This window comes from Protopterus annectens, chromosome 7.part0 (genome assembly GCF_019279795.1).
Source record: "Protopterus annectens isolate FY-2018-M chromosome 7.part0, PAN1.0, whole genome shotgun sequence".
Taxonomy (NCBI): Eukaryota; Metazoa; Chordata; order Ceratodontiformes; family Protopteridae; genus Protopterus; species Protopterus annectens.
In genome coordinates, this window is record NC_056739.1 from 53182232 (window position 1) to 53196435 (window position 14204).

Sequence of the window (14204 nt, forward strand, 5' to 3'; positions counted from 1 at the left end):
ACATTACATGTACACTAAATGTACATTACAGCTAATCCTGTTCCTGCACCTAAAACATAATGTGGGCTCTGTTATTCTTCACCAACAACTTACAGTGTACAGGAGGTCAGGTTCTAGCATGTACATTACATGTATACTACAGCTAAAACTGTTATGGCACCTAATAAAATAATGTGGACTCTGTTACTGTTCAACAACTTACAGTGTACAGGTGATCAGAAACTAGCATGTGCATTACATGTACACTACATGTACATTACAGCTAATCCTCTTGCTACCCCTAATATCAAAATGTGGTCTCTGTTATTGTTCACCAGCAGCTTCTAGTTTACAGGAGGTCAGCTTCTAGGATGCACATTACAGCTAATCCTGTTGCTACCCCTAATAGCATAATGTGGTCCCTGTTATTGTTCACCAACAACTTAGAGTGTACAAGAGGTCAGATTCTAGCATGTATATTACATGTACATTACATGTGCATTACAGCTAATCCTGTTGCTATCCCTAATAACATAATGCGTTTTCTTAAATTGTTCACCAGCAACTTAGAGTGTACAGGAGAGCAGCTTCTGGCATGTATATTATAGCTAATCGTGTTGATACCCCCAATAACATAATGTGGTCTCTGATACAGTTCACCAAAAACTTACTGAGTACAGGAGGTTAGCTTCTAGCATCTACACTACATGTAAACTACAGCTAATCCTGTTGTTACCCACAATAACATAATGTGGTCTCTGTTATTGTTGACAAACAACATACAGTGTAGAGGAGGTCAGCTTCTAGCATGTACATTACATGTACACTACAGCTAATCCTCTTATTACCCATAATAGCATTATGTGGTCTATGTTATTGTTCACAAGCAACTTACAGTGTACAGAAGGGCAGCTTCTAGCATGAACACTACATGCACACTACAGCTAATCCTGTTGCTACCACGAATAACATAATGAGGTCTCTGTTATTGTTCACAAACAACTTACATTATACAGGAGGTCAGCTGTTAGCATGTTCATTACATGTACATTACATGCACACTACATCTAATCCTGTTGCTACCCCTAATAACATAATCTGGTCTCTGTAATTGTTCACCAGCAACTTACATTGTACAGAAAGTAAGCTTCCAGCATGTACATTAGATGTACATTACAGCTAATCCTGTTGCTACGCCTAATACATAATGTGGTCTATGTTATTTTTCACCAACAACTTTGAGTGTACAGGAGGTAAGCTTCCAGCATGTACATTACATGTGCATTACACCTAATCCTGTTGCTAACCCCTAATAACATAGTGTGGTCATTGTTATTGTTCACCAACAACTTACAGTATACATGAGGGCAGCTTCTAGCATGTACACTACATGTACATTTCAGCTAATCCTGATGTTACCCATAGTACAATTGTGTAGTCTCTGTTATTGTTCACCATCAACTTACAGTGTACATAAGGGCAGCTTCTAGAATGTACATTACATGTACATTACAGATAATCGTGTTGCTACCCCTAATAACATAATGTGGTCTCTGTTACTGTTCACCAACAACTTACAGTGTAGAGGAGATCAGCTTCTAGCATGTACATTACATGTACACTACTTGTACATTACAGCTAATCCTGTTCTGCACCTAAAAACATAATTTGTGCTCTGTTATTCTTCAGCAACAACTTACAGTGTACAGGAGGTTAGGTTCTAGCATGTACATTACATGTACACTACAACTAATCATGTTACAGCACCTAATAAAATAATGTGGTCTCCGTTATTGTTCAACAACTTATAGTGTACAGGTGATCAGCAACTAGCATGTACATTACATGTACACTACATGTACAGTACAGCTAATCCTGTTGCTATCCCTAAAAATAAAATGTGGTCTTTGTTATTGTTCACCAGCAGCTTCTATTGTACAGGAGGTCAACTTCTAGGATGTACATTACAGCTAATCCTATTGCTACCACTAATAACATAATGTGGTCCCTGTTATTGTTCACCAACAACTTACAGTGTAGAAGAGGTCAGAGTCTAGCATGTATATTACATGTACATTACATGTGCATGACAGCTAATCATAATGCTACCCCTAATAACATAATGCGGTCTCAGTTACTGTTCACAACCAACTTATAGTGTACAGGAGGTATGCTTCTAGCATGTGCATTACATGTAGACTACAGCTAATCCTGTTGTTACCCATAATAACATAATGTGGTCGCTGTTATTGTTTACCAACAACTTACAGTGTACAGGAGGTCAGCTTGTAGCATGTACATTACATGTACACTACAGCTAATCCTGTTGTTACCTATAATAACATAGTGTGGTCTCTGCTATTGGTTACCAACAACTTACAGTGTACAAGAGGTCAGCTTCTAGCATGTTCCTTACATGTACATTACAGCTAATCCTGTTGTTACCCCTAATAACTGAATGTGGTCTCTGTAATTGTTTACCAACAACTTACAGTGTACATGTAGTAAGTTTCCAGCATGTACATTACATGTAAATTCCAGCTAATCCTGTCGCTATCCCTAATAACATAATGTGGTCTCTGTTATTGTTAACCAACAACTTACAGTGTATAGGAGATAACTTACATGTGCATTACACCTAATCCTGTTGCTAACCCCAATAACATAATGTGGTCATTGTTATTGTTCTCCAACAACTTACAATGTACATGTGGGCAGCTTCTAGCATGTACATTACATGTATATTATAGCTAATCCTATTGTTACCCATAGTAACATAATGTGGTCACTGTTATTGTTCACCAACAACTTACAGTGTTCATAAGGGCAGCTTCTAGCATGTACATTACATTATATTACAGCTAATCCTGTTGCTACCCCTAATAAAAAATGTGGTCTCTGTTATTGTTCACTAGCAGCTTACAGTTTACAGGAGGTCAGCTTCTAGCATGGACATTACACCTAATCCTGTTGCTACCCCTAATAAAATAATGTTTTCCCTTTTATTGTTCACCAACAACTTACAGTGTACAGGAGGGCAGCTTCTAACATGTATATTATAGTTAATCATGTTGATACCCCTAATAAAATAATGTGGTTTCTGATACTGTTCACCACCAACTTACAGTGTAGAGGAGGTCAGCTTCTAGCATGCACATTACATGTACACTACAGCTAATCCTGTTGTTACCCATAATATCATAATGTGGTCTGTGTTATTGTTCACCAGCAACTGACAGTGTACAGAAGGGCAGCCTCTAGCGTGAACATTACATGCACACTACAGCTAATCCTGCTGCTACCCCTAATAACATAATGTGGTCTCTGTAACTGTTCACCAGCAACATACAGTGTACAGGAAGTAAGCTTCCAGCATGTACATTAGATGTACATTACAGCTAATCCTGTTGATACCCGTAATAACATAATGTAGTCTCTGTTATTGTTCACCAACAACCTACAGTGCACAGGAGGTGAGCTTCCAGTATGTACATTACATGTGCATTACACCTAATCCTGTTACTCACCCCTAATAACATAGTGTGGTCATTGTTATTGTTCACCAACAACTTACAGTGTACATGAGATCAGCTTCTAGAATGTACATTACATGTACACTACATGTACTTTACAGCTAATCCTGTTCCTGCACCAAAAAACATAATGTGGTCTCTGTTATTCTTCACCAACAACTTACAATGTACAGGAGGTCAGGTTCTAGCATGTACATTACATGTACACTACAGCTAATCCTGTTACTGCACCTAATAAAATAATGTGGAGTCTGTTATTGTTCACCAGCAACTTACAGTGTACAGGTGATCAGCAACTAGCATGCGCATTACATGTACACTATATGTACATTACAGCTAATCCTGTTGCTACCCCTAGTAACAAAATGTGATCTCTGTTATTGTTCACCAGCAGCTTAGAGTTTACAGGAAGTCAGCTTTGAGAATGTACATTACAGCTAATCCTGTTGCTACCCTTAATAACATAATGTGGTCCCTTTTATTGTTCACCAACAACTTAGAGTGTACAGGAGGTCAGCTTCTAGCATGTACATTACAAGTACACTACAGCTAATCCTGGTGTTACCCATAATAGCATAATGTGGTCTATGTTATTGTTCACCAGCCACTTACAGTGTACAGAAGGGCAGCTTCTAGGGTGAACATTACATGCACACTACTGCAAATCCTGTTGCTACCCCTAATAACATAATGTGGACTCTGTAATTGTTCACTAGCAACTTACACTGTACAGGATGTAAGCTTCCAGCATGTACATTAGATGTACATTACAGCTAATCCTGTTTCTACTCCTAATAACATAATGTGGTGTCTGTTATTGTTCACCAACAACTTACAGTGTACAGTAGGTAAGCTTCCAGCATGTACATTACATGAACATTACAGCTAATCCTGTTGCTACCCGTAATAACATAATGTAGTCTCTGTTATTGTTCACCAGCAACTTACAGTGCACAGGAGGTAAGATTCCAGCATGTACATTACATGTGCATTACACCTAATCCTGTTGCTAACCCCAAATAACATAATGTTGTCATTGTTATTGCTCACCAACAACTTACAGTGTACATGAGGGCAGCTTCCAGCATGGAAATTACACGTACATTACACCTAATCCTGTTGTTACCCATAGTACAATAATGTGGTCTCTGTTTTTGTTCACCAACTTACAGTGTACAGGAGGGCAGCTTCTAGCATGTACACTATATGTACTTTACAGATAATCGTGTTACTGCCACTAATAACATAATGTGGTCTCTGTTACTGTTCACCAACAACTTACAGTGTACAGGAGATCAGCTTTTAGCATGTTCTTTACAAATACATTACATGCACACTACAGCTAATCTAATTGTTCACCAACTTACTGTGTACTGAGGTCAGCTTCTAGCATGTGCATTATATGTACATTAGATGTACATTACAGCTAATCCTGTTGCTACCCCTAATAACATAATGTGGTCTCTGTTATTGTTCATCAACAACTTACATTGAACAGGAGGTCAACTTCTAGCATGTACATTGCATGTACACTACAACTAATCATGTTGTTACCCATAATAACATAATGTGGTCTCTGTTATTGTTCACCAAAACATTATAGTGTATATGAGGTCAGCTTCTAGCATGTACATTACATGTACATTACAACTAATCGTGTTGCTACCCCTAATGACATAATGTGGTCTCTGTTATTGTTCACCAGCAACTTACAGTGTACAAGAGGTCAGCTTCTAGCATGTATATTACAGCTAATCGTGTTGCTACCCCTAATGACATAATGTGGTCTCTGTTATTGTTCACCAGAAACTTACAATGTACAAGAGGTCAGCGTTTAGCATGTACATTACATGTACATTACATGTACACTACAGCTAATCATGTTGCTACCCTTAATAACATAATGTGGCCTCTGTTATTGTTCACCAGCAACTTACAGTGTATAGGAGGTAAGCTTCCAGCACGTACATTACATGTACATTACACGTACACTATAGCTAATCCTGTTGCTACCTCTAATAACATAATGTGATCTCTGTTATTGTTCACCATCAACTTACAGTGTACAGGAGGGCAACTTCTAGCATGTATATTACATGTACATTACATGTGCATTACAGCTAATCCTGTTGCTACCCCTAATAACATAATGTGGTTTCTGTTATTGTTCACCAGCAACTTTCAGAGTACAGCAGGTCAGCTTCTAGTATGTAAATTACATTTACACTTTAGCTAATCCTGTTGCTGCCCCTAATAACATAATGTGGTCTCTGTTATTGTTCACCAACAAATTACAGTGTACATGAGGGCAGCTTCTAGCATGTACATTACATGTACATTACAACTAATCCTCTTGTTACCCGTAATAACATAATGTGGTCTCTGTTATTGTTCACCAACGTCTTACAGTATACAGAAGGGCAGTTTCTAGCATGTACATTATATGTACATTACAGCTAATCCTGTTGTTACCCATAATAACATAATGTGGTCTCTGTTATTGTTCTCCAGCCACTTACAGTGTAGAGGAGGTCAGCATCTAGAATGTATATTACATGTACACTACCGCTAAGAATGTTATTACCCATAATAACATAATGTGGTCTATTTTTTTTTTGTTCTCCAACATCTTACAGTGTACAGGAGGTCATCTTCTAGCATGTTCATTACATGTACACTACAAAAGGAGTGCAGTCCCAGGAAGGAAGACCTCCAAATTAATAAAACCAGCTTTATTGTCACAAAACACCCGAAAAACACAATGACATTAACGCTCTTCCAGGATTAATCGCATTTTCGTCCCATCCACTGGACTTCATCAGATGCTAACATAAATTAACACAAACATTTATATACCTCTATTAAAACCAATAAACCAATGAAAAAGCTTCAATTAAATTTGAATGCACAAATCAATTTACATTTTGGGCTCATAAATATTCATAAGTTCATCCTTCCATATATTTATACAATAAAATAAATATCCATCCATTAAAATAGTTTAAATAACTCCATATTCTTATAAATAATTTAAAATACTATTAAATATTAATAAATAAATACATTATTTTATATATATAAATCTAAAATCTTATATTAAATTATATGAAGGTTCCATATTAAGGAAAACCACATTTCATAGCACAACACCTCCATCTGTTGGTACAAAATTGTATTACAACTAACACATAAATTCATAATTTAGCTGCCTTTAATTTCAAAAGGGGCAAGATAGACACATGCTCGTTTAAGCCTGGGAATTTGCTTGCTTCCAATGCCACTTGCCACCACAATTCTCTTTACCCCTCTAATCCCATCTTTTATCTGTTCAATTACTAGAAAGTGAAATTTATTTTCTTTACATACCTTTGAATGTTTATATAATGCATTCATTTCCTTTTCCTTTATTATGTCATAGGTATGTTCATAAACTCTTCTTTTTAAGGTTCTCTTGGTTTTACCTATATAGAAAGAGCCACACTTTTCACAGATGGCAAGGTATACTAAACCCTTTTTCTCACAATTATACATTCCTTTACTAATAATCCATCTGTTCCTACTTTCTATATAAATTTTCTCCTTATTGGCCATATAGCTACATTGATTACATTTTCCACAGGAATATGTACCTATCTTTTTAATACCATTAATACCCTTAATTTTATTCTGATCAAACTTTTTATGTTCCAAGCAATCTTTTATATTGCAAGGATTTCTATATACCACTTTAGGTATACCCTTAGGTAACCCCTCCAGGTCAGTAAATGCCATAAACCTTTCCCATTCCTTAAAGAAGATGGTCCTAATATTGTTATTTAAGGCATTATATTCTAGAATAAACGTCTGTTGGTATTCTCCATTATTAATAAATACTTTCTCTTTTGTTCTTTGATCCCCACCATTTATTTTTTCTCCTAAAATAGGATGACATTTATCTAATCTATTTCTTTCTACCTCTAACCTAATATTACTAACAAAATCCTTATTATATCCTCTATCTAAAAACATTCTCTCCAACAAATCACATTCCAACTTAAAATCCTCCAACTTACTTGTCATCCTAGATCCCCTCACAAATTGCCCTTTTACTATATTCTTCTTGCAATGTGTTGGATGTGCACTATTATAGTGTAGGTAGGAATTACAGTAAGTCGGTTTCCTATATACTTTAGATTCAAAGACTCAAAACGCGATTAATCCTGGAAGAGCGTTAATGTCATTGTGTTTTTCAGGTGTTTTGTGACAATAAAGCTGGTTTTATTAATTCGGAGATCTTCCTTCCTGGGACTGCACTCCTTTTGGATTTATAGTGGTTTTATGGAGAGCTGACCGCTTTTTGTACTTTACATGTACACTACAGCTAATCCTGTTGCTACCCCTAATAACATAATGTGTTCTCTTTTATTGTTCAGCAACAACATACAGTGTACAGGAAGTCAGCTTCTGGCATGTACATTGCATGTACATTACATATACACTACAGGTAATCCTGCTGCTACACCTAATATCATAATGTGGTCTCTGTAATTTTTCACTAGCAACTTACAATGTACAGGAAGTAAGCTTACAGTGTGTACATTAGATGTACATTACAGCTAATCCTGTTACTACCCCTAATAACATAATGTGGTGTCTGTTGTTGTTCACCAACAACTTACAGTGTACAATAGGTAAGCTTCCAGCATGTACATTACATGAACATTACAGCTAATCCTTTTGCTACCCGCAATAACATAATGTAGTCTCTTTTATTGTTCACCAACAACTTACAGTGCACAGGAGGTAAGCTTCCAGCAAGTACATTACATGTGCATTACACCTAATCCTGTTGCTAACCCTTAATAACATAACGTGGTCATTGTTATTGCTCACCAACAACTTACAGTGTACATGAGGGCAGCCTCTAGCATGTAAATTACATGTACATTACAGCTAATCCTGTTGTTACCCATAGTACAATAATGTGGTCTCTGTTATTGTTCACCAACTTACAGTGTACAGGAGGGCAGCTTCTACCATGTACATGACATGTACATTACAGATAATCATGTTGCTACCCTTAATAAAATAATATGGTCTCTGCTACTATTCGCCATCAACTTACAGTGTACAGGAGATCAGCTTCAAGCATGTTCTTTACATTTACATTACATGCACACTACAGCTAATATAATTGTTCACCAACAGCTTACTGTGTATGGACATCAGATTCTAGCATGTGCATTATATGTACATTAAATGTACACTTCAGCTAATCATGTTGCTACCACTATTAACATACTGTGGTCGCTCTTATTTTTCGCAAATAACTTACAGTGTACAGGAGGGCAGCTTCTAGCATGTACTTTGTAGGTAATCATGTTGCTACCCCTAATAACATAATGTGGTCTCTGTTATTGTTCACCAACAACTTACATTGAACAGGAGGTCAACTTCTAGCATGTATATTACATGTACACTACAACTAATCATGTTGTTAACCATAATAACATAATGTGGTCTCTGTTATTGTTCACCAACACATTATAGTGTACATGAGGTCAGCTTCTAGCATGTACATTACATGTACATTACAGTTAATTGTGTTGCTACCCCTAATGACATAATGTGGTCTCTGTTATTGTTCACCAGCAACTTACAGTGTACATGAGGTCAGCTTCTAGCATGTATATTACAGTTAATCGGGTTGCTACCCCTAATGACATAATGTGGTATCTGTTATTGTTCACCAGCAACTTACAGTGTACAGGAGGTCAGCTTCTAGTGTGTACATTACATGTACATTACATGTACACTACAGTTAATCATGTTGCTACCCCTAATAACATAATGTGGCCTCTGTTATTGTTCACCAACATGTTACAGTGTACAGGAGGTCAGCTTCTAGCATGTACATTACATGTACATTACAGCTAATCCTGTTGTTACCCATAGTATAATAATGTGGTCTCTGTTATTGTTCACCAAAAACTTACAGTGTACAGGAGGGTAGCTTCTGGAATGTACATTACATGTATGTTACAGATAATTGTGTTGCTACCCCTAATAACATAATGTGATTTCTGTTACTGTTCACCAACAACTTACAGTGTACAGGAGATCAGCTTCTAGCATGTACATTACATGTACACTAAATGTACATTACAGCTAATCCTGTTCCTGCACCTAAAAACATAATGTGGGCTCTGTTATTCTTCACCAACAAGTTACAGTGTACAGTAGTTCAGGTTCTAGCATGTACATTACATGTACACTACAGCTAAAGCTGTTATGGCACCTAATAAAATAATGTGGACTCCGTTACTGTTCAACAACTTACAGTGTACAGGTGATCAGAAACTAGCATGTGCATTACATGTACATTACAGCTAATCCTCTTGCTACCCCTAATAACAAAATGTGGTCTCTGTTATTGTTCACCAGCAGCTTCTAGTTTACAGGAGGTCAGCTTCTAGGATGCACATTACATGCACATTACAGCTAATCCTGTTGCTACCCCTAATAACATAATGTGGTCCCTGTTATTGTTCACCAACAACTTAGAGTGTACAAGAGGTCAGATTCTAGCATGTATATTACATGTGCATTACAGCTAATCCTGTTGCTATCCCTAATAACATAATGCGTTTTCTTAAATTGTTCACCAGCAACTTACAGTGTACAGGAGGGCAGCTTCTAGCATGAACACTACATGCACACTGCAGCTAATCCTGTTTCTACCACTAATAACATAATGAGGTCTCTGTTATTGTTCACAAACAACTTACAGTGTACAGGAGCTCAACTTCTAGCATATACATTACATGTACACTACAGCTAATCCTGTTGTTACCCATAATAGCATAATGTGGTCTCTGTTATTGTTCACCAACAACTTACAGTGTACAGGAGCTCAACTTCTAGCATATACATTACATGTACACTACAGCTAATCCTGTTGTTACCCATAATAGCATAATGTGGTCTCTGTTATTGTTCACCAACAACTTACATTATACAGGAGGTCAGCTGCTAGCATGTTCGTTACATGTACATTACATGCACACTACATCTAATCCTGTTGCTATCCCTAATAACGTAGTGTGGTCTCTGTTATTGTTCACAAACAACTTACAGTGTACAGGAGGGCAGCTTCTAGCATGTACATTACATGTACATTACAGATAAGCATGTTGCTACCCCTAATAACATAATTTGGGCTCTGTTATTCTTCATCAACAACTTACAGTGTACAGGAGGTCAGGCTCTAACATGTACATTACATGTACAGTACAACTAATCATATTACAGCACCTAATAAAATAATGTGGTCTACGTTATTGTTCACCAACTTACAGTGTACAGGTGATCAGCAACTAGCATGTACATTACAGCTAATCCTGTTGCTATCCCTAATAATAAAATGTGGTCTCTGTTATTGTTCATCAGCAGCTTCTATTTTACAGGAGGTCAACTTCTAGGATGTACATTACAGATAATCCTATTGCTACCCCTAATAACATAATGTGGTCCCTGTTATTGTTCACCAACAACTTACAGTGTACAAGAGGTCAGAGTCTATCATGTATATTACATGTGCATGAAAGCTAATCCTGTTGCTACCCCTAATAACATAAGGTAGTTTATGTTATTGTTCACCAGCAACTTACAGGATACAGGAGTTCAGCTTCTAGCATGTACATTACAGCTAATCATAATGCTACCCCTAATAACATAATGTGGTCTCTGTTACTGTTCACAACCAACTTACAGTGTACAGGAGGTATGCTTCTAGCATGTGCATTACATGTAGACTACAGCTAATCCTGTTGTTACCCATAATAACATAATGTGGTTGCTGTTATTGTTTACCAACAACTTACAGTGTACAGGAGGTCAGCTTCTAGCATGTACATTACATGTACACTATAGCTAATCCTGTTGTTACCTATAATAACATAGTGTGGTCTCTGCTATTGTTCACCAACAACTTACAGTGTACAGGAGGTCAGCTTCTAGCATGTTCCTTACATGTACATTACATGTACATTACAGCTAATCCTGTTGTTACCCCTAATAACTTAATGTGGTCTCTGTAATTGTTTACCAACAACTTACAGTGTACATGTAGTAAGTTTCCAGCATGTACATTACATGTAAATTCCAGCTAATCCTGTTGCTATCCCTAATAACATAATGTGGTCTCTGTTATTGTTAATCAACAACTTACAGTGTACAGGAGGGCAGTTTCTAGCATGTACATTACATGTATATTATAGCTAATCCTATTGTTACCCATAGTAACATAATGTGTCACTGTTATTGTTCACCAACAACTTACAGTGTTCATGAGGGCAGCTTCTAGCATGTACATTACATGTACATTACAGCTTATCATGTTGTTACCCATAATAACATAATGTGATCTCTGTTATTGTTCACAACCAACTTACAGTGTACATGAGGGCAGCTTCTAGCATGTACATTACATTATATTACAGCTAATCCTGTTGCTACCCCTAATAATAAATGTGGTCTCTGTTATTGTTCACTAGCAGCTTACAGTTTACAGGTCAGCTTCTAGAATGGACATTACACCTCATCCTGTTGCTACCCCTAATAAAATAATGTTTTCCCTGTTATTGTTCACCAACAACTTACAGTGTACAGGAAGGCAGCTTCTAACATGCATATTATAGTTAATCATGTTGATATCCCTAATAAAATAATGAGGTCTCTGTTATTGTTCACAAACAACTTACAGTGTACATGAGCTCAACTTCTAGCATATACATTACATGTACACTACAGCTAATCCTGTTGTTACCCATAATAGCATAATGTGGTCTCTGTTATTGTTCACCAACAACTTACAGTGTACAGAAGGGCAGTTTCTAGCGTGAACATTACATGCACACTACATCTAATCCTGTTGCTACCCCTAATAACATAATCTGGTCTCTGTAATTGTTCACCAGCAACTTACAGTGTACAGGAAGTAAGCTTCTATCATGTACATTAGATGTACATTACAGCTAATCCTGTTGATACCTGTAATAACATAATGTAGTCTCTCTTATTGTTCACCAACAACCTACAGTGTACAGGAGGTGAGCTTCCAGTATGTACATTACATGTGCATTACACCTAATCCTGTTACTCACCCCTAATAACATAGTGTGGTCATTGTTATTGTTCACCAACAACTTACAGTGTACAGGAGGGCAGCTTCTAGCATGTACATTACATGTACTTTACAGATAAGCATGTTGCTACCCCTAATAACATAATGTGGTCTCTGTTACTGTTCACCAACAACTTACAGTGTACATGAGATCAACTTTTAGCATGTTCTTTACAAATACATTGCAGCTAATCCTGTTGCACACTAACATAATGTGGTCCCTTTTATTGTTCACCAACAACTTACTGTGTACTGGAGGTCAGCTTCTAGCATGTGCATTATATGTACATTAAATGTACACTACAACTAATCCTGTTGTTACCACTAATAACATACTGTGGTCTCTGTTATTGTTCGCCAATAACTTACAGTGTACAGGATGGCAGCTTCTAGCATGTACATTACATATTCACTACAGCTAATCCTGTTGTTACCTATAATAACATAATGTGGTCTCTGTTATTGTTCACCAACAACTTACAGACTTCTAGCATGTACATTACATTTACACTACAACTAATCATGTTGTTACCCATAATAACATAATGTGGTCTCTGTTATTGTTCACCAAAACATTACAGTGTACATGAGGTCAGCTTCTAGCATGTACATTACAGCTAATCGTGTTGCTACCACTAATGACATAATGTGGTCTCTGTTATTGTTCACCAGCAACTTACAGTGTACAAGAGGTCAGCTTCTAGCATGTATATTACAACTAATCATGTTGCTACCCCTAATGACATAATGTGGTTACTGTTATTGTTCACCAGAAACTTACAGTGTACAAAAGGTCAGCGTCTAGCATGTATATTACATGTACATTACATGTACACTACAGCTAATCATGTTGCTACCCTTAATAACATAATGTGGCCTCTGTTATTGTTCACCAGCAACTTACAGTGTATAGGAGGTAAGCTTCCAGCACGTACATTACATTACACTATAGCTAATCCTGTTGCTGCCTCTAATAATATAATCTGATCTCTGTTATTGTTCACCGTCAACTTACAGTGTACAGGAGGGCAACTTCTAGCATGTATATTACATGTACATTACATGTGCATTACAGCTAATCCTGTTGCTACCCCTAATAACATAATGTGGTTTCTGTTATTGTTCACCAGCAACTTTCAGAGTACAGCAGGTCAGCTTCTAGTATGTAAATTACATTTACACTTTAGCTAATCCTGTTGCTGCCCCTAATAACATAATGTGGTCTCTGTTATTGTTCACCAACAAATTACAGTGTACATGAGGAAAGCTTCTAGCATGTACATTACATGTACATTACAACTAATCCTGTTGTTACCCGTAATAACATAATGTGGTCTCTGTTATTGTTCACCAATGATTTACAGTGTACAGAAGGGCAGTTTCTAGCATGTACATTATATGTACATTACAGCTAATCCTGTTGTTACCCATAATAACATAATGTGGTCTCTGTTATTGTTCTCCAGCCACTTACAGTGTAGAAGAGGTCAGCATCTAGCATGTACATGACATGTACACTACCACTAATC